Below are 19216 nucleotides of genomic sequence, written 5' to 3' on the forward strand. Positions count from 1 at the left end.
CAAAATATTTATAAAATTGTTCTAATTCACATACATCTAATTCATCTTAATTCTTACTATTTTTGTCTGACCTTATAAACTAATAGTACATTAAAAAATCAAAGGCAGAGTTAATTCAGGTTTATTCTGATGATTGATTCTTTCCTGAGTTATTGTTAGTAAAGGCCATGTCATAACAGTAAAAATCCTTTGGTTCCACCACTTCATAAGTCACAAATGAAGAGATTACTACATATCAAAACTCTATGGATAATCAAGACAACGTGGTACTGATGAATGAACAAATAGACAATAGAACAGAATAGAGATCCCAGAAATAGACCTGCACAAACATAGTCAACTGATCTTTGACAAAGGAGCAAAGGCAATTCAATGGCGAAAGGAAAATTCTTTCAACTAATGATTGAAACAACTGGACACCACATGCATATGCAATTGCAAGAGACACTGAATAACCAAAACAAACTTGAAAAAGAAGAACAAATTAAGAAGAATTATGCTTCCAGATATCAAAACCTACTATGAAGCAAAGTGATCAAGACAGTTTGGTATAAGTGTAAAGATAGACTTGAAGATCAATGGAATGGAATCAAGAGTCCAGAAATAAACTCATATCTGTGGTCAACTGATTTTCAACAAGGGTGCCAAAACCATTCAATGGGGAGAAAATAGTCTTTTCAACAACTGGTGCTGGGACAACTTGATAGCCCCATGCAAAAGAATGAAGTTGTACCATTACCTCACACCACATACATAAATTAACACAAAATCGATCAAATATCTAAATGTAAGAGTCAAAATTTTGAAAACACTTAGAAGAACACATGGGGTAAATTTTTGTGTACTCAGATTTGTCAGTAGTTTCTTGGATATGATACCAAAAGCACAAGCAACAAAAGAAAAAAATAAGTAGATTGGACTTCATCAAAATTTAAAATTTTTGTGCATCAAAGGACATGATTAAGGAGAAAATATAACCTAAATAACTGGGGGAAATATTTGCAAACCATATCTTATATGAGTGTAGTATCTAGAATATACAAAGAACTCTTACAACTCAAGAACAAAAGACAAACAGAAATATTCTTAAGTAGGCAAAGGACTTGAAAGGACATTTCTCCAAAAATATATACATATGGCCAAGCATAGGAAAAGATGCTCAACATCATTAGTCATTAGGGAAATGCAAATCAAAACCACAATGAGATACCAATTTATAACTGCTAGGATGACTATAATAAAAAAGGAAAACGGAATGTGAGAATGTAGAGAAATTGAAACCCTCCTACATTGCTGGAAATGTAAAATGGTGTAGCCACTGTGGAAAACAGTTTGTGGTTCCTCAACAAGTTAAACATAAAATTACCATTCGACTTAATGCCACTCCTAAGTTTATATCCAAAAGAATTGAAAACAGTGGTTCAAACACATGTTCATGAATATTCATACAGTACTACTCACAAGAGCCAAAAGGTGGAAACAACTCAAATGTCAATCAATAAACAAATAGATAAATAAAATGTGATATATCCATACAATGGAAAATTATTTGGCCATAAAAAGGAATGAATTACTGATACATGCTACAATGCAGATGAACTTTGAAAACATTGAGTGAAAGAAGTCACTCACAAGAGAGCATGTACTATATGAGTCTACTTATATGAAATATCTTGAGTGGCAAATCGATGGGGAAGGAAAATAGATTAGTTGCTGCTTAGGACTGAGAGGCATGGGGGATGGGAAAGTTTCCCTTTGTGTTGATGAAAATGTTTTAAAATTGAGTGTGGTGATTGCTGCACACATCTGTGAATACACATAAAACCACTGAATTGTACACTTTAAATGGGATAATTGTGTGGTATGTAAATTATGTCTCAATAAAGCTGTTTTTTAAAAAATAAAGAGTAATTGGTTTTCCTAAAATATTTTTGGGGAGGTAAGGAGATCAAGATGGTGGAGTAAGACGACATGGAGCTCACCTCTCCCCACGAATACATCGAAAATACACCCACATATGAAACAATTTTCATGGAAAACTAACTGGAAACTGGCAGAAGGACTCCTGTACAACCAAGGCTGTAATAAGAAGATACACAGGTAATCGAGTAGGACAGGAAGAAAAGCATTGTGTTGGGACCTGTGCCCCTGAGAGGGGACTCAGAAATAAAGGGAGATTGCATGGGCAAATACTCACACTGGGGAGTGAGCAGGTCAAGCCACAGACTGGGTATCCCAGTCCTGGGGTCCTACACATAGGAGACAAGCCCCTTGACTGCTGGAGAACCACTGGGACAGATAGAAACTCTAGAGAAACCTAGACTCCACTCGTGAGGAGTGTGCAGGTGCTGGCCTCCCCCCAGGCAGGGCAGAGAGAGGTCTGCCCTAGTGGGTGCCACCTTGACACACTTCCCAGTCCAAGCCAAGCGAATGCCTTGGCCATGCTCACTCCACACCATAGCCTGGCACCAGATCTAGGGCAGCCAAGACCTTGGAAAAGACTCGACCTAGGGACAAAGAGGCAACCCAGGGGCCCCGAGCATAGCCCAGGTGGGGCAGCAGCAGCCATTATTGGCACTTACTCAACTGGCACTGCAGAAGGGACCCAGACTTCTGATAGCAGCATGGCTGCCAGAATTCCCACAACCACCTTGCTGCACACCCCAGCCCAAGCCAAAAAAATACTCTGGCCCCACTCACTCCATGCCACAGTGTAGCACTAGATCTGGGGCACCATTATGGGAAAAGATGTGACTGTGGGCTACATCTGAGCAGAGCCACAGATGCCTACACAGGCAGAGTATCAGACCTCTGAAAGCGCAGAAGCCCCACTTGCTTCAGCACTCCCCTCCTTTGGGGTAAAGGTTCCAGTGCTGAGAAAAGGAAAAACACAGACTTACAGGGAACAGAGCCAGCTTAAGCCTGACCCTCAAGGTTTCTACTCCAGCAACTTGCAAGCAGACCCACCCCTGACAGGATGACGATGGCCACTGAGCAGAGAGGAAGTCCCACCTCACACCCTGCACAGGCTCTAGCTCCTCCATCAGCAGCCACACCCCCTATTGAAGTGATAGCTGCCAGAATACCCTGAGGAAGGACGTGACTGGTTTCCACATCAAATCCAGACCTCTCACCAGAGGCACTGAGCACACACGGTGTACACAGTGATGCGCCAACATAAGAACAGCCCTTCAAAACCACACTAGGTAACTTTCACCTAAATTCATAGAGACAAAGAAAGTTAAGTAAAGTGAAAAGACAGAGGAACCACTCTCAATTGAGAAAGAGAAAGCCCCTGAAAAAATAAACAATTTACAAGAAAAAAAACTCAAAACACTGGTAATAAAAATGTTAACTGAATTAGGAAAGAGAATTTATCTAAACACAGATCGTTTTAATAAGGAACTAGAAAATATTTTTTAAAAACCCATTCAAAAATAGATAATTCCATATCTCAGATAAAAAAACACTCTAGAAGCAATGAATAGCAGACTAAATGACACAGAAGAATGCATAAGTGATCTGGAAGATAGAATAATGAAATCAATCAGAACAGCAGACAGAAAGACAAATGGGAAAAAAAAAAAGTGCAACAAACAAGATCTCTGGAATGAAACATGCCAACGTGCCAACATTTGCATGTTAGAGAGAGAGAAGGGGATTGAAAATGTATATGAAGAAATTGACTGAAAATTTCCCAAACCTAAAGAAGGAAACAGATATCCAGGTACAGGAAGCACAGAGGATCTCAAACAAGATGAACCCAAACAGACCCACACCAAGACATATCATATTAAAATGGCAAAAGTTAAAAATAAAGAGAGAATTCTAAAGGCAGCAAGAGAAAAACAAAGGGTCATATACAAGGGAATCCCCATAAGTCTTTCAGCTGCTTTCTCTGCAGAAACTTTGCAGGCCAGAAGGGAGTGGCATGATATATTCAAAGTGCTAAAAGGGAAAAACCTGCAACCTAGGATACTCTACCCAGCAAGATTATCATTTAGAATAGAAGGAGAGATAAAGAACTTCTCAGACAAGGAAAAACAAAGAATTCAGCAATACTAAACTTACCTTAAAAGAATTGTTGAAGGGTCTTCTCTAAATGGAAAAAAAGTAAGAATCTGTAAAAAAGGGAAATCCAAATAAGAAAGGCAAATATATAGTAAAGATTTAAGATCACTTAAATAAGCCAGTATGTAGATTAAAAGACAAAAATTTGTAAAAGCAACTATGACTACAATAAGCAGTAAACGTGTAAAATATGACATCAAAAACATAAAACATGGGGGAGGGGAATAAAAAAATATTGATTTTTTAAAATGTGTTTGAACTTAAATAACTATCAGTTTAAATCAAGTAGATATAATTATGCGTCAACATATATGAACCCCATGGTAACCACAAATCAAAAACCTACAATAGATACACAAAAACCAAAAAGAAACCCAAGCATACTACTAAAGAAAATCATCAAACCACAACAGGAGAAATAAAAAGAAGAAGAAATGAACAGAGAAATACAAAAACAAATGGAAAACAAGTACTTAAGAGGCAATAAGTACAAAGCTATCAATAATTACTCTAAAAGTCAATGGATTAAATGCTCTGATCAAAAGACATATGGTTGACTAAAACAACAAGACCCTTCAATATGCTGCCTAAAGAGACTCACTTTAGGGCTAAAGGCACAGAGACTGAAAGTGAGGGGATGGAAAAGATATTTCATGCAAATGGAAACAACAAGAAAGTGGGGGTAGCAATACTCATATTAGACAAAATAGACTTTAAAACAAAAGCTATAATGAAAGACTTATAAATAAAGGGAATTATACAATGATAAAGAGATCAATACAAGAAGATGATACTGCACTCATTAACATATACTCACCCAATACAGGGGTACCTAAATATATAAAGCAAATTCTAATAGACATAAAGGGAGAAATTGACAATAATACAATAATAGTAGGGGTTGTTAACACCCTACTGACATCAATGGACAGATCATCCAGATGAAAAATCAATAAGGCAACAGTGACACAATAGACCGGTTGGACTTAATAGATAGCTACAGGACATTACATCCCCAAACAGCAGAATACACATTCAAGTGCACATGGAACATTCTCCAGGATAGATCACAATTAGGCCACAAAACAAGCCTTGACAAAGTTGAGAGAATAGAAATTACATCAAGCATTTTTTTCTCACCACAACAGTATGAAACTGGAAATCAGCTACAGAAAGAAAAATGAGAAAAAACAACTACATGCCGACTAAACGATACTCCACTGAAAAACCAATGGGTCAGTCATGAAATCAAAGAAGAAATCAGAAAATACCTCGAGACAAATGAATATGGAAACACAACTTTCCAAAATCTGTGGGACACAGCAAAAGCAGTTCTAAGAGGGAAGTTCATAGCAATACAGGCCTTCCTCAAGAAACAAGAAAAATCTCACATAAACGACCTAATCTACCACCTAAAGGAATTAGAAAAAGAAGAACAAACAAAGCCCAGTCAACAGAAGGAAGGAAATAATAAAGATCAAAGAGGAAATAAATAAAATAGAGATTTTAAAAAACAATAGAAAAGATCAACAAACCAACAGCTGGTTTTTTGAAAAGATAAATAAAATTGATAAACATTTAGCCAGGCTCACCAAGAAGAAAAGAGAGAGGACCCAAATAAATAAAATAAGAAATGAAAGAGGCGAAATAACAAGCAATATTCTTTTAAGAGAATACTATGACCAGTTATATGCCAACAAATTGGACAACCTAGGAGAAATGGACAAATTTCTAGAAACATAAAACCTGCCAAGACTGAGTCAAGAAGAAACAGCCAATTTGAACAGACTGATCACTAGAAGTGAAATTGAAACTGTAAAACAAACAAACAAACAAACAGAAACAAAACAAAACCAAAAAAACCTCCTAGCCAACAAAAGTCCAGGACTGAACAGCTTCACAAGGGAATTCTACCAAACGTATAAAAAAGAACTAATACCTATCCTTCTCAAACTATTCAAAAAAAAAAAAATTGAAGAGGAGGGAACACTCCCAAATTCATTCTATAAAGCCACCACTACCCTGATACCAAAGCCAGACAAAGACACTACAAAAAAGAAATTACAAGCCAATATCTTTGATGACCATGGATGCCAAAATCACCAACAAGATATTAGCAAACCGCATCCGACAATATGTTAAAAGGATAATACAGCATGATCAAATTTTTTTTAATCCAGGGTCACAAGGATGGTTCAACATTAGCAAATCATTCAATGTGATACACCACATTAATAAAATGAAGGATAAAAATTACTTGATAATAGACACAGAAAAAGCATTTGACGAAATTCAACATCCATTCATGATAAAAATCAAAGTAGGTATAGAGGGAACATATCTCGACATAATAAAGGCGATTTAGGACAAACCCACAGCAAACATCATACTCATGGTGAAAAGCTGAAAGCCTTCCCACTAAATTCAGGAACAAGAAAAGATGCCCACTCTTGCCACTTCTATTTAACATAGTATTGGAAGTCCTAGCCACAGCAATCAGACAAGAAAAGGAAGTAAAACGTATGCACACTGGACGGGAAGAGGTAAAACTGGCACTATTTGCAGATGACATGATACATTATATAGAGAGCCCTAAAGTCTCCACCCAAAAACTATAAGAACTAATGAATGAATGCAGCAAGGTTGAAGGATACAAGATTAATATACAAAAATTTGCTGTGTTTCTGTACACTAATAATGAAATATTGAAAACAGAAAGTAAAAAAATCTCATTTAAAAATGCATCAAGGGGCTTCCCTGGTGGCGCAGTGGTTGAGAATCTGCCTGCCAATACAGGGGACACGGGTTCGAGCCCTGGTCTGGGAAGATCCCACATGCCGCAGAGCAACTGGGCCTGTGAGCCACAATTACTGAGCCTGCATGTCTGGAGCCTGTGCTCCGCAACAAGAGAGGCTGCGATAGTGAGAGGCCTGCGCACCGCGATGAAGAGTGGCCCCCACTTGCCACAACTAGAGAAAGCCCTCGCAGAGAAACAAAGACCCAACACAGCCATAAATAAAATAAATAAATTAATTTAAAAAAAAAAGAAAAAGTTAAGGATGTACCTCACATATCTTAAAAAAAAAATGCATCAAAAAGAATAAAATACCTAGGAATAAACTTAACTGAGGAGGTAAAAGACATATACTCTGAAAACTATAAAACACTGACGAAGGAAATTGAAGATGATACAAAGAAATGGAAAGATAGCCTGTGCTCTTGGATTGGAAGAATGAATATTGTTAAAATGGCCATACTGATCAAAGCAACCTACAGATTTAATGCAATTCCTATCAAAATACCCATGACATTTTTCACAGAATTAGAACAAATTGCCAAAGCACTCTTGAGAAAAACTAAGAAAGCTGGAGATATCACCTCCCAGACTTCAGACTATAATACAAATCCACAATAATCAAAACAGCATGGTACTGGCACAAAAGCAGACACATAGATCAATGGAACAGAATAGAGAGCCCAGAAAAACCCCCACACACCTATGGTCAATTAATCTATGAAAAAGGAGGCAAGACTATACAATGGAGAAAAGACAGTCTCTTCGACAAGTGGTGCTGGGGAAACTGGACAGCTATATGTAAAACAATGAGATTAGAACATTCCCTCACACTGTATACAAAAATAAACTCAAAATGGATTAAAGACCTAAATGTAAGACTTGAATCCATAAAACTGCTAGAAGAGAACATAGGCAGAATACTCTTTGACAAATCATAGCAATATTTTTTTGGATCTGTCTCCTAAGGCAAGAGAAATAAAAGCAAAAATACTTTTGCACAGCAAAGGAAACCATCAACAAAATGAAGACAACCTATGGAATGTGAGAAAATATTTGCAAATAATATGACCAACAAGGGGTTAGTATTCAAAATAAACAGCTGATAGTACTCAATATGAAAGAAATACCAGTAAAAATATAGAAGACCTGAATAGACATTTTTCCAAAGGAGACATACAGATGGCTAACAGGCACATGACAAGATGCTCAACATTGCTAATTATTAGAGAAATGAAAATCAAAACAAGAATAAGATATCACTTCACACCTATCAGAATGGCCATCATCAAAAAGTCTATAAATAACAGATGTCAGTGAGGATGTGGAGAAAAGGAAATCCTTGTACAGTGTTGGTGGGAATGTAAATTGGTGTAGCCTGTATGGAAAACATTATTGTTCCTCAAAAAACTAAAAATAGGGCTTCCCTGGTGGCGCAGTGATTAAGAATCTGCCTGCCAATGCAGGGGACACAGGTTCGAGCCCTGGTCTGGGAAGATCCCACATGTGGCGGAGCAACTAAGCCCGTGTACCACAACTACTGAGCCTGCACTCTAGAGCCCACAAGCCACAACTACTGAGCCCAAGTGCCACAATTACTGAAGCCCTTGTGCCTAGAGCCAGTGCTCCACAACAAGAGAAGCCACCGCAGTGAGAAGCCCGTGAAACGCAATGAAGAGTAGCCCCTGCTCGCTGCAACATGCAGCAACGAAGACCCAATGCAGCCAAAATTAAATAAAACTAAAAAAAAAACAAAACTAAAAATAGAGCTGCCTACGATCTAGCAATTCCACTCCTGGGTATATATTCGGAAAAACAAAAACACTAATTCGTAAAGACACATGCACCCCAACGTTCATAGCACTGTTTACAATAGCCAAGACATGGAAGCAACCCAAATGCCCATCAACAGATGATTGGAGATTTTATATATATATATATATATATATATATACACACACACACACACATTATGGAATATTACAATGAAATTCTGCCATTTGCAGCAATGTGGATGGACTTAGAGAATATTATGATTATTGAAAGAAATCAGACAGAGAAAGACAAATGCTGTCTAATATCACTTATATGTGGAATCTAAAAAATAATACAAATGAATGTATATGCAAAACAGAAACAGACTCATAGATATAGAAGACAAACTTGTGGTTGCCAAAGGGGAGAGGGCAGGGGAAGGGACAAATTAAGGGTATGGGATTAAGAGATACAAACTACTGTGTGTAAAATAGATAAGCAACAGGGTACATTGTACAACACAGGAAACTATAGCCATTATCTTCTAATAACCTATAATGGCGTATAATCTTCAAAAATACTGAATCTCTATTCTGTACACCTGAAACTAATATAATATTGTAAATCAACTATCCTTCAATCAAAAAATATTTTTTTGGAAATAAAAGAGGCACCAATTTCTTAAACATAGTAATATTAGATTCCTTTACAGATAGTACAAGTGAAAACCTCATGATTTTTCCATGTCTTTGTTATTTTAAGTGAAATTTTTGTTGTATTTACACCACTGCAGAACAAATAGAAAACCATTAGTGCTTTTCCAATTTACATGGCTAGGTTTACAGACTTTGGACAGTTTGATAATATTTGAATGTAACAAACTTTTGCTTTAGAACACTGAGGAGACACAGCAGTAATGGGGCACTCTACATTTAGAAACCCAGTTATTTATGAGAAACAAAGAAGCAAGGAACAGGGAATTCCCTGGTGGTTCAGTGGTTAGGACTCCACACTTCCACTGCACGGGGCACGGGTTTGATCCCTGGTTGGGGAACTAAGATCCCACAAGCTGCATGGTGCTGTCAAAAAACAAAAACCAAAACAGCAAACAAACAAAGACCACACATAGATGACAAATAAATCTATCATGTTTAAAAAAAAAGAAGAAGAAGCAAGGAGCAAATAAGCATACTATGTTTGTACCATTCATCACACTGCCCCTTTGCTTGCTGGTAGAGTACCCTAATGCTTGGACTGAATTGTGCTGGCACTGGGCAAGTATGTAGTCAGTATCTGTACTATTTAAGGCCAAGAAGAAACACATATACCTCAGATCTTAGCTGAAAATAGGTGATTGTAATGGGAAAATGTCTGGAAACCCCAGACTTTTACACTAGTCTCCCTCTCTTTCAAAAACTAATATTATAACACCTGCCACTTCACAATATAATATGTAAACAAACATAAGTGCCTATATGCAGGATACTTAATTACTCTTTTCTTAAATTTTTAAATTGTGGTTTAACATGCATGCTATCAAGTCCACAAATCTTAAGTGTACAGCTAAGCAAATTGTTACAAATGTATATATCCCTGTAACCACAACCCAGGCAGAAAATATGGAACATTTTCAGCCACCCAGAGGGCTCCCTGTGACCCCTCCCAGTCAATAAACCTCTACCCAAAGTAATCATTATTCAACTTCTATTGCCATAGATTAGTTTTGCCTGTTTTTGAATTTCATTGAAATGAAGTCATACAGTATGTACTCTTCCATGTTTTAGTGTCTTTCACTTAACATATCTGTGAACTTATCCATGTTGTATGTTGTTCTTTTTATATTAGCTGGTGGTTACTGTTTCTATGGCAGAATCTTCCTAATATGGGAAGCTATCTCAGCATACACCCAAAGATGAATTTGCTAGATTTACTCTTTCAAAATCAAAAGGCACTGACTGTGCATAGGCAACAAATTGTAACAATTCAGGAGGCCAATAATTTTAAGAATAACAATTTGGACATTAATACTGTGTTACTCTGTTAATATTGCAGTGTCTTTTCAAAGTTTATTCCAACTCTGAAATTCTAGGCTTCGTTATCCAGAGGCTAGACCATCCATGTAAACTGAATTCAAACAAATCTTTTCTTCAGCCTCTATTATCTTATAGAAACTATGCCAGTCACTTGTGTCATATTTTAGATTCCACATATAAGTGATAGCATATGGCATTTGTCTTTCTCTTTCTGACTTACTTCACTTAGTATGATAATCTCTAGGTCCATCCATGGTGCTGCAAATGGCATTATTTCATTCTTTTTTATGGCTGAGTAGTATTCCATTGTATATATGTACCACATCTTCTTTATTCATTCATCTATCATGGACATTTAGGTTGTTTCCATGTCTTGGCTATTGTAAATAGTGCTGCAATGAACATTGGGGTGCATGTATCTTTTCGAATTATAGTTTTCTCCAGATTACCAAACATGATTTTTAAAGGAAACAAAATTTGAAACACAATCGCTTTGTTGGTTTCAGGAACCACTCCCCATTCTTGCCTTTTCAGGCTGAGGGGGGTAATGGTCACCATTGTCACCAGTCCTGACATTCTGTGATTTCCTTATACATACATCTTCGTGGGAAGTTCCATGTGACCAGTTAATAAAGGAAGAAAACCAAAGACCTGGTTTACAGTTAGATGGCATGCACTATGGCCAACTCCAGACAGAACAGGATGACTGCTACACTATGGTCTTACTCCAGAGTACCCCTGAAGATATAGGTGAAAGAAAATCTTCCCAGTGGGTGGAATGTTGCATGGTATTTCTAGCTACCCACTTCGTGTGAAAAGAGAAATAGTCTAAAGATCAACACAAATTCATGGGGAGTGTCTAGCTAGTTGTATACATGCTCAGAGAATGACCCTGTTACTTCTTGGTACCCAACAAGACAATGGCAGATATTGCCCTGTTCTCTGGAGGACTGTGTTGGTTTCATTGACAGACTGTGATGGATTGATTACACCAGATCTCTTCTATCAAAGAGGGGACAGTGTTTGTTCTCATTGAAGTTTGACATTATGGCTCAGATATGCATTCCTTGCTCACAGCATTTCTTCCAGAATATAAATATTTACAGAATCTTCATGTACAGTAATTATTTACCAAACAACAATGCCTCTGACCAAAGATCACATTTATTGGGAAAGAAAGTATGTCAATAGATGTATGTTCATACAAGTCATGGTCTTCTGGTTGATGTCTAATCATCAACCAGAGCAGCTAGCTAAATAAAATTAGAATAGACTACTGAAGATTCAGCCATGGTGCCAGCAAAATAGTCCTTGCCACATAGTTCTTTTGATTTTTTTCTAGTGTCTTGCAAATATGAATAATTTATGTAGCAAAAACTTGTGCACCCATAATTTTATGTTTTTGCCATTGTGTCTATGGATAGATTCCTAGGACAGGGATTGCTAGATCAATGAGTAAGTGTGTATGTGATTTTCTAGATATCGCCATATTTCCCTCCATAGGGGTACATAGGGGTGTACCATCTTGCATTCCCTTCATCAAAGTGTGACCGTGCCTGCTTCCACACAGTCTCCCCAGTGGGGCAGATTTTTTCCGGTCTGATATGTAAAAAATAATATCTCAGTTTAGTTTTAATTTGCATTTCTGTTATTTTGTGTGTGAGAGAGGTTGAACAACTTTTAACATGTTTAAGGGCCATTTTAATTTCTTTTAATCTGAATATTCAAATTTTTTTAACTTTTTATTTTATATTGTAGTATAGTTGATTAACAACGTTGTGTTAGTTTCAGCTGTACAGCAAAGTGATTCAGTTGTACATATACAAGTATCTATTCTTTTTCAAATTCTTTTCCCATTTAGGTTGTTACATAATACTGAGCAGAGTTTCCTGTGCTATACTGTAGGTCCTTGTTGATTATTCATTTTAAATATAGCAGTGTGTACATGTCAATCCCAAACTCCCTAACTATCCCTCCCCCCACCTTTCCCCTGGTAACCGTAAGTTTGTTCTCTAAGTCTGTGAGTCTGTTTTTGTTTTGTAAATAAGTTCATTTGTATCATTTTTTTAGAAGAATATTCAATGTTTTAAGTAATTTATTGTGTTGCTGCTCTTCTTCATTTTTTTTAGAAGCTGTTCATTAGTTGGGAACATCAACCCTAATTAATGTCCTAACTTTATGACACACACAGAGTTTTATTATTATTGTCTCTGGAGTTTGGACATAGGAAAATTTTCTTGTATATTTGGAGAGACTCAAACACTATACTGCCGTCATACTCTTGCTCTTTCTGGAAGTCTCCCATAAAATCTTGAGCAAAGTGGCTAAAAAAGCCTTTCTCATTTCCAGAGCCCTGGATTACATAATGAGTTACCACTTGTTGAGTGTATCACTCAAAACAAATTTACCTTTATCCCTAAATTTAGGCACCCAATTTAAGGACAGGACTACTCTCCACAAATATCCTGTCAAACTATAATTTTCAAAACGTTGAAAATATGACTCATATAAATGTAATATAAACAAATGGCAAAGGTTTATTTCACCTATTAAGAAGAGAACAGATAAAATGATAAAACTGGTTCCAAGAGAATTTTAAAAACAAAAGTTTAAGTAATCCATCAGGAAAGACATTTTAAAAATTTAGAGAAAAAAATGCTGGGTTAGATACAAAACTGGTTAATGTCCCATGGAGCAAGACAGCTATAACTTTTGGGACTATCTTTTCTAACAGAAATCTACAAGTTAACATATAAATTCAATACCTAGATTTTCATCAAGTAGTAAAGAGCCCTAGAGAATTAAATAATTCTTGGAGGAACTTTTTAAACAATACCCCTGTATGATTTCCAAGTTTTAGGTAACTTTTCTTAACAATATCTGGTGAAATTGTCAGACTGCATTATCAGAATGCAGCTGCATAAACATCGCTCTTACAATCATGTAGAATTACTTTTTGCCCTTGCTATACCTGGGAATAAACCTGGAAGAAATTTTTGCATATGGGTAACATCATACATAATGGGTTACATCATATATAATGCAAAAATGTTTTCTGAATCTTGCAATCCTTGTTCACATTTATATTGTCTACTAAAAAAAATTCCTGATTTGTTTTTTACCAAATACATTTCCTATATTTTACATCTCTCTGCTTATAAGTCCTCTTACACACTTCCTTCTAGTTCATGTAGTAGCAAGAAGGGCTGGACCTTGGGAAGGCCTGAATGGTGGATACAAACACAACCAGGACATTCTCCCGTCACTTGTCACTGCTTTTCTTTTCTTGTCAGTTACATTCTCTCAGATCATCTTCCTCTTCGTGGCAGGGATTCTGACTGACCCCACCTACTTTATGTGCTTACCTCTGGACCAACTGACACTGGCCAGGAAGAGTGAAAGATACTGTGATTAGCAGCCTCTATAATAGCCATGTGACTAGACTAAGTAAAGGAGCAATTTTCAAAAAAATGGAGGGAAGATTGCCTCCCAAAGATGGCAACAGTGCTAGGCAGACAGTAGATGCCCACCAAACCTGATCAGTCACATAATATTGACAAGAGGTTTTTTAATATAATTATTTATTTATTTTTACTTATTTATTTTGGCTGCGCTGGGTCTTAGTTGCGGCACACGGGATCTTCGTTGCAGCCTGCATGCAGGATCTAGTTCCCTGATCCTACATTGGGAGTGTGGAGCCTTACCCACTGGACCACCAGGGAAGTCCCAGACAAGTGTTTTTATTATTGTTTCTTAGGCTTTGATGTAGAGGCGATCCTTACAGGCTTAGCAGTAAATACAGAAAAATATAAATATCAAGACAGGATAGTAAATATAATTTGTCTATTTATCAAAGAAATTGTTGCACATGATTAAGATTATAAACTCAATATGATAAACATAATTTTATTTAATATGCTTATAAATTAATTATATATTAAGACTAAAATTAAAACCTTTACATTTATCATCTATTTGTATATTTATATATCTTTGAATGTCTTAATACTTACATATAAATACTTAAATATTAATAAATCCATTATTACAAATTATTACATGAATATTGACCCAAAGGTGAAAATTACAATTTAGGTTGTCTTTCTGTAAAATGACTCGGTTATTTTGTGCCATAGTACAAAATACATTTTTTTTCAATAAAAAATGTCTTTTCTATTGTCTCAGTACTCTGTTAGCCCTCATTAATTCTAGCATGTTCTTAAATCATTTTAACAAAAAGTTCCTTATTGCTTCAAAGAGTTAAAAGTTTCTACTAATTATTGTTTCTGGCTGTGATTTGCTTTAAGAATAATGCCTGGACAAAATAAAACATTCCCTATAACTTGTGCCTGCCTCTACAAAATTGTGTCTTATGTTTATAACTTTTATCCTCTAGACATTCTTGATTTTGCCTTTCCCAAATTCAGAAAAATAAAACTATATGGACGATAGAGTTGATTTACAGATGGAATGGAAAAACTCTATCTCTGGATCTCCTGGATGACATTTTTGACTCTTGGCCAAAAAGGGGTCAGTTTTATGGTCTGTGAGTGAAAGAATGAAACTCCCTTAGAAATCAGTTCTACCCCCAAGATCAGTTTCTTTACTGATGGTGTGCAACTGGCCCAACCAGTTAAGTTAGCTGGCAGAGTCATAAACATCTATTCTGGGAGCTTCGGTTTTGAGTTCCAGCCGAGGCTAAGCTACCCCTCGTAGATCGTGGCGGTTCAGCCAGGACACTGGACGTGCTGTGTGTGTGAACGTGTCCCCTGGGAAGCTTGAGCCTGGTAGGCCACTTCTCCGACCTGTCATTCCAGCCTGCACTTCTTGCTGTGCTCTCTCCTTCACCTCTAAATCAAAGCATTACCTGACTTGACTCTGTGGGGTCTCACGAGTCCTTTCAAATGTCCCAACTTGGGAAATTTTTTCAATTAAGATGTCTTTTGATGACTCACCTATCATTGAATTTCCTGGAAAGACCACTAGGCACCACAAAATTTTATTTTAAAAATAGGTAAAAATAATCGGGTTTACTTGGCATTCTCCAAATTTTCGTTAATTTAGAAAAACTGTACAAACTCTTTTGTTTACGAAACTTGAAAGGGGGGGGACCTGATAAATCAAAATGAAAATTTACCTTCCCAGGTTAATTATGTCTAAATAAAATGTATTAATATAAGTACATATCAATAATTGTATACTTTTCAGGTTAAAAGAAACATATCTGTTATTAAATAAAGGACTGGTAAAGTAAGTCTGTTTTAAAAGATTTTTTTTCCCTGGGTTTTAGACTTAAATGCCTTGTCAGTTGGAAATAATTATAATACATTTATGGGATAAATTAAAGGCCCCGGAGACAAGTTACTGTCATCTTTGCTTCTTCTTCACATATCACACTACCCATAGCTGTAGCGCCTTGAACCCACCAATTCTCCTTCCACACATGAGCAAGAAAAATCCCTTGACTGTTATTTTTTGTTTTGTTTTGTTGGCCATGCCACACGGCTTGTGGGGTCTTAGTTCCCCAACCACGGATTGAACCCAGGCCCTCGGCAGTAAGAGCACAGAATCCTAACCTCTGGACTAACCACCAGGGAATTCCCAAGAAAAATCCCTTGTTTGTTTAACATGTGTTAGGAAATTGCCTGTGCCTTATCTGGACCTTTGGGCTAATCTCAGCTGATCTGAATTGGCCAAATGTTTATCTCCAGAACTGCCTGGAGCATGATAGTGACCCTTGGAAACTCTGTGAGATATATGAAGTAAAGGCTTTGTAACCACAGATCTGTGAGTTATTTTGAGACAGAGGTACCAGTCTGTCAACAATGTTCAGTAGTAATAATTGGATTTAACTTGCACCTGACAGGCAGAGTTGCCAGTTCAGACTGGTCACGTGGCTGGAATATGCCTGGGCCACCAACCAGCTTACCTGGAACAGGCTTTGTGTTTCTTGGCACCAAGGTGCTTCACACACATGGCAGTGGAGGTTCAAAACCTGAAGACAAAGTATATCCTGGGCAACCCAGTGGTGGAAGGGTAAGGAAACCTGCACCTGAGATCTCCAGGCCCCTCCCAGTGCATATTCTTCTCCTGCTATTATTGCTATAATATATAATATATATAGCTATAATATTGCTATATTATATTTGTTGCCTGTAACATGAACATAAATTGAGCCCTGTGAATCCTTTTAGTAATCAAACAATCAAACTAATAATGCACCTTTTGGTAACCCTAATTTAATTTTGTTCATTTATAATTCATACTTAAACACAAAAACTAGAGGTTGTCAAGCAAGTTATGCACCCGGATTCAAATTCACTCTTGGCATATGGGCCTTTTCCAAAAGAAAATTCACTTCAGGTAACAATTACATGGGCCAGCCTGCCAGTTAGCATGAAATGAAAGAGCAAATATTGATCCAGTCACTATTTTCTACTATGCTTTGATCATTCTTTGCTTATTTTTACGGTAGATTAAGACTTTTTCTGCCAGACTATTATTAAAGAACTCTGAAGAATTTTGCCTTTTACTCAAAAACTTCATGATCCTTATCCTTAATCTTTACAAAAATGTAGAGAAAGCCAAGGAATTCTAAAACTGAAAATTGTCAGAGTTCTCAGAGACTGGAATTTCCACATCTCAAGGTACTCCCATTAGTCTTAATGACATGGGCTATAACTCCCTTTATGAGTTAATAACAGCCCACTCTGTGCATTTAGAAGTTTCACTCTAATCCTAGTCTTTGCCTTACTGCAAGCTGATATTAGTAATCTTATCATTAAACAGGTATGAGTGGCTTTTCCAAATTAATCACAGAAGCAATCTCTGAATGACCTGAAATCTGAAGATTGAGTCTTCTGGAAAAGAAAATAAAGGGAGATTTGCCTTGGCTCCAACAAATCGGACCTTATCAGGTACTGCTAATAATTAACACAGTAATAAAACGCTAGGGTAGTGATCCTTGGATTCATGTTTTCAATTAAAAGCAATACATCATTTTCTCTAAATCATCGGACTTCCATTTCATTGGTAGACCTCAAGCTGAGAGTTCTTTGAAATCTCCCAGAAGTAGACAGTCCCCCCAAAATAACAGACTCAAAACCCTCAGCTGAAACTAATTACACAAAGTAGACAGTTTCTGCTCAAATCTCTGGAAAAGTATTCATTTTCAGAGAACTCAACACCCTTTTTCTTTGGGTTTGTTTTCTACGTTGATGCTCCCTGGTAAATGACTAAAGGTTTCTCAGTACGCTTTTCTACAATTTCATTTTCTTCCTTCTAAACCCCTATGGTCTTTTTGTGCCATTTAAAGAGAGACAAGACATTCTCATGCATTTTCCTCAGACCATAGTCACTGCTATAAGTCTATTGGTGGATCAGTACCCACTTGACCCTGCTGAAAAAAATTACTAGGTGTTTTTAAAAACATTTTCCAAATAGACTTCCTTATGCAGATTTCTTCTGGTCCTAAAAGTTCTCGCATATTATGAATCCCAACCTTCAACCTTGTAAAAATTGGACTATACATCCACATCAACAGAATGCTTCTTGTAAGATCATTAAACCCTGCCAACCAAACCTAGTTTACTGAGAAGCAGGAACCACCCTCACTGCTAGTCAGTTTGCTCTCTTCAGAGTCACTGTATCCTGCTTTGCAGGAATTGTTTAACTTCACTCAACATATGTCTGCCTGTAGGGCCCAGTGGTTGGTTCATTCCTGTTAAAATAAGCAATATTTCTACTCTCCATAGAATCTGTGCCCCCCCAACAGTACAATTCCTCAGTGGATACTACCACTAGAGACCCATCACACCCATTTAAATTCATTGGCCAAGGTATTCAGACAGTCACATAGCCCTTGATTTCTTCTTGACTAACCAAGAGGGAGTTTTTGCCAGAACGAACATACCATGATGCAAATACATAAATGCTGCAATAGACCCAACTAGATTTTAAAGCACATTTTGAGACCTGGGTTTAGTCATCTAGGCCCCTTGATGAATAGTCTTTTACAAACTAATGAAAAATTTTTTCTGATAATTGCCTGAATTGCAGTTGGTCAATGCATCCTGTTCATTCTACAATAGAAGGATCAGAAGGGACTAACTCTTGTCCAACTTAGAAGTGACATTCCCCAGACACTCTAACCAGAAGAATCCTGACAATGGGAAAGATCTGAACATCAAATATTAATATCCCATGGCCTGACTTTGTCTGTCCTTGGCCAAAAGTGGCGACTGAAAAAAAAAAAGCAGCCCTATGACTATCAGTTGGCAGCCAGCCTAGTTTCTACCTCTAGGCAATAGTATTCTCCCACTAAACCTAAATAATTTCACAGATTGTCAGAATCAAATGAGGTCTCTTCATGACCAGAGTGGAATAAGAAAAAACTAAGTCCATTCCATAATTATGCCTGAATGGAGGCACTAGGCAACCACAAAAATTACCAAATATCCCATCTTCAGCTAATGAGTGCTACTTTTTCTCCAGTGTCAACTCTAGCCATGTTCTGTTCCTTCTGCTTCCTAGATAAAAATTGTTAAAGTACCCAGTCACTCTA

General features: G+C 37.0%; 1 protein-coding gene across 1 annotated transcript in view; it reads left to right on the forward strand.

Annotated features, from left to right (window-relative positions):
* The window catches only part of AKR1D1 (aldo-keto reductase family 1 member D1), a 97147-nt gene that overhangs the window by 23463 nt on the left and 54468 nt on the right, over positions 1-19216 (forward strand). The window contains exon 2 of the mRNA XM_082473126.1: positions 17443-17570. The gene's annotated coding sequence lies outside the window, so the exon portion shown is untranslated. The remainder of the gene's footprint in view (positions 1-17442; positions 17571-19216) is intronic.

The sequence above is a fragment of the Balaenoptera physalus genome, assembly GCF_965194825.1.
Source record: "Balaenoptera physalus genome assembly, chromosome: 8".
NCBI classification, from domain to species: Eukaryota; Metazoa; Chordata; class Mammalia; order Artiodactyla; family Balaenopteridae; genus Balaenoptera; species Balaenoptera physalus.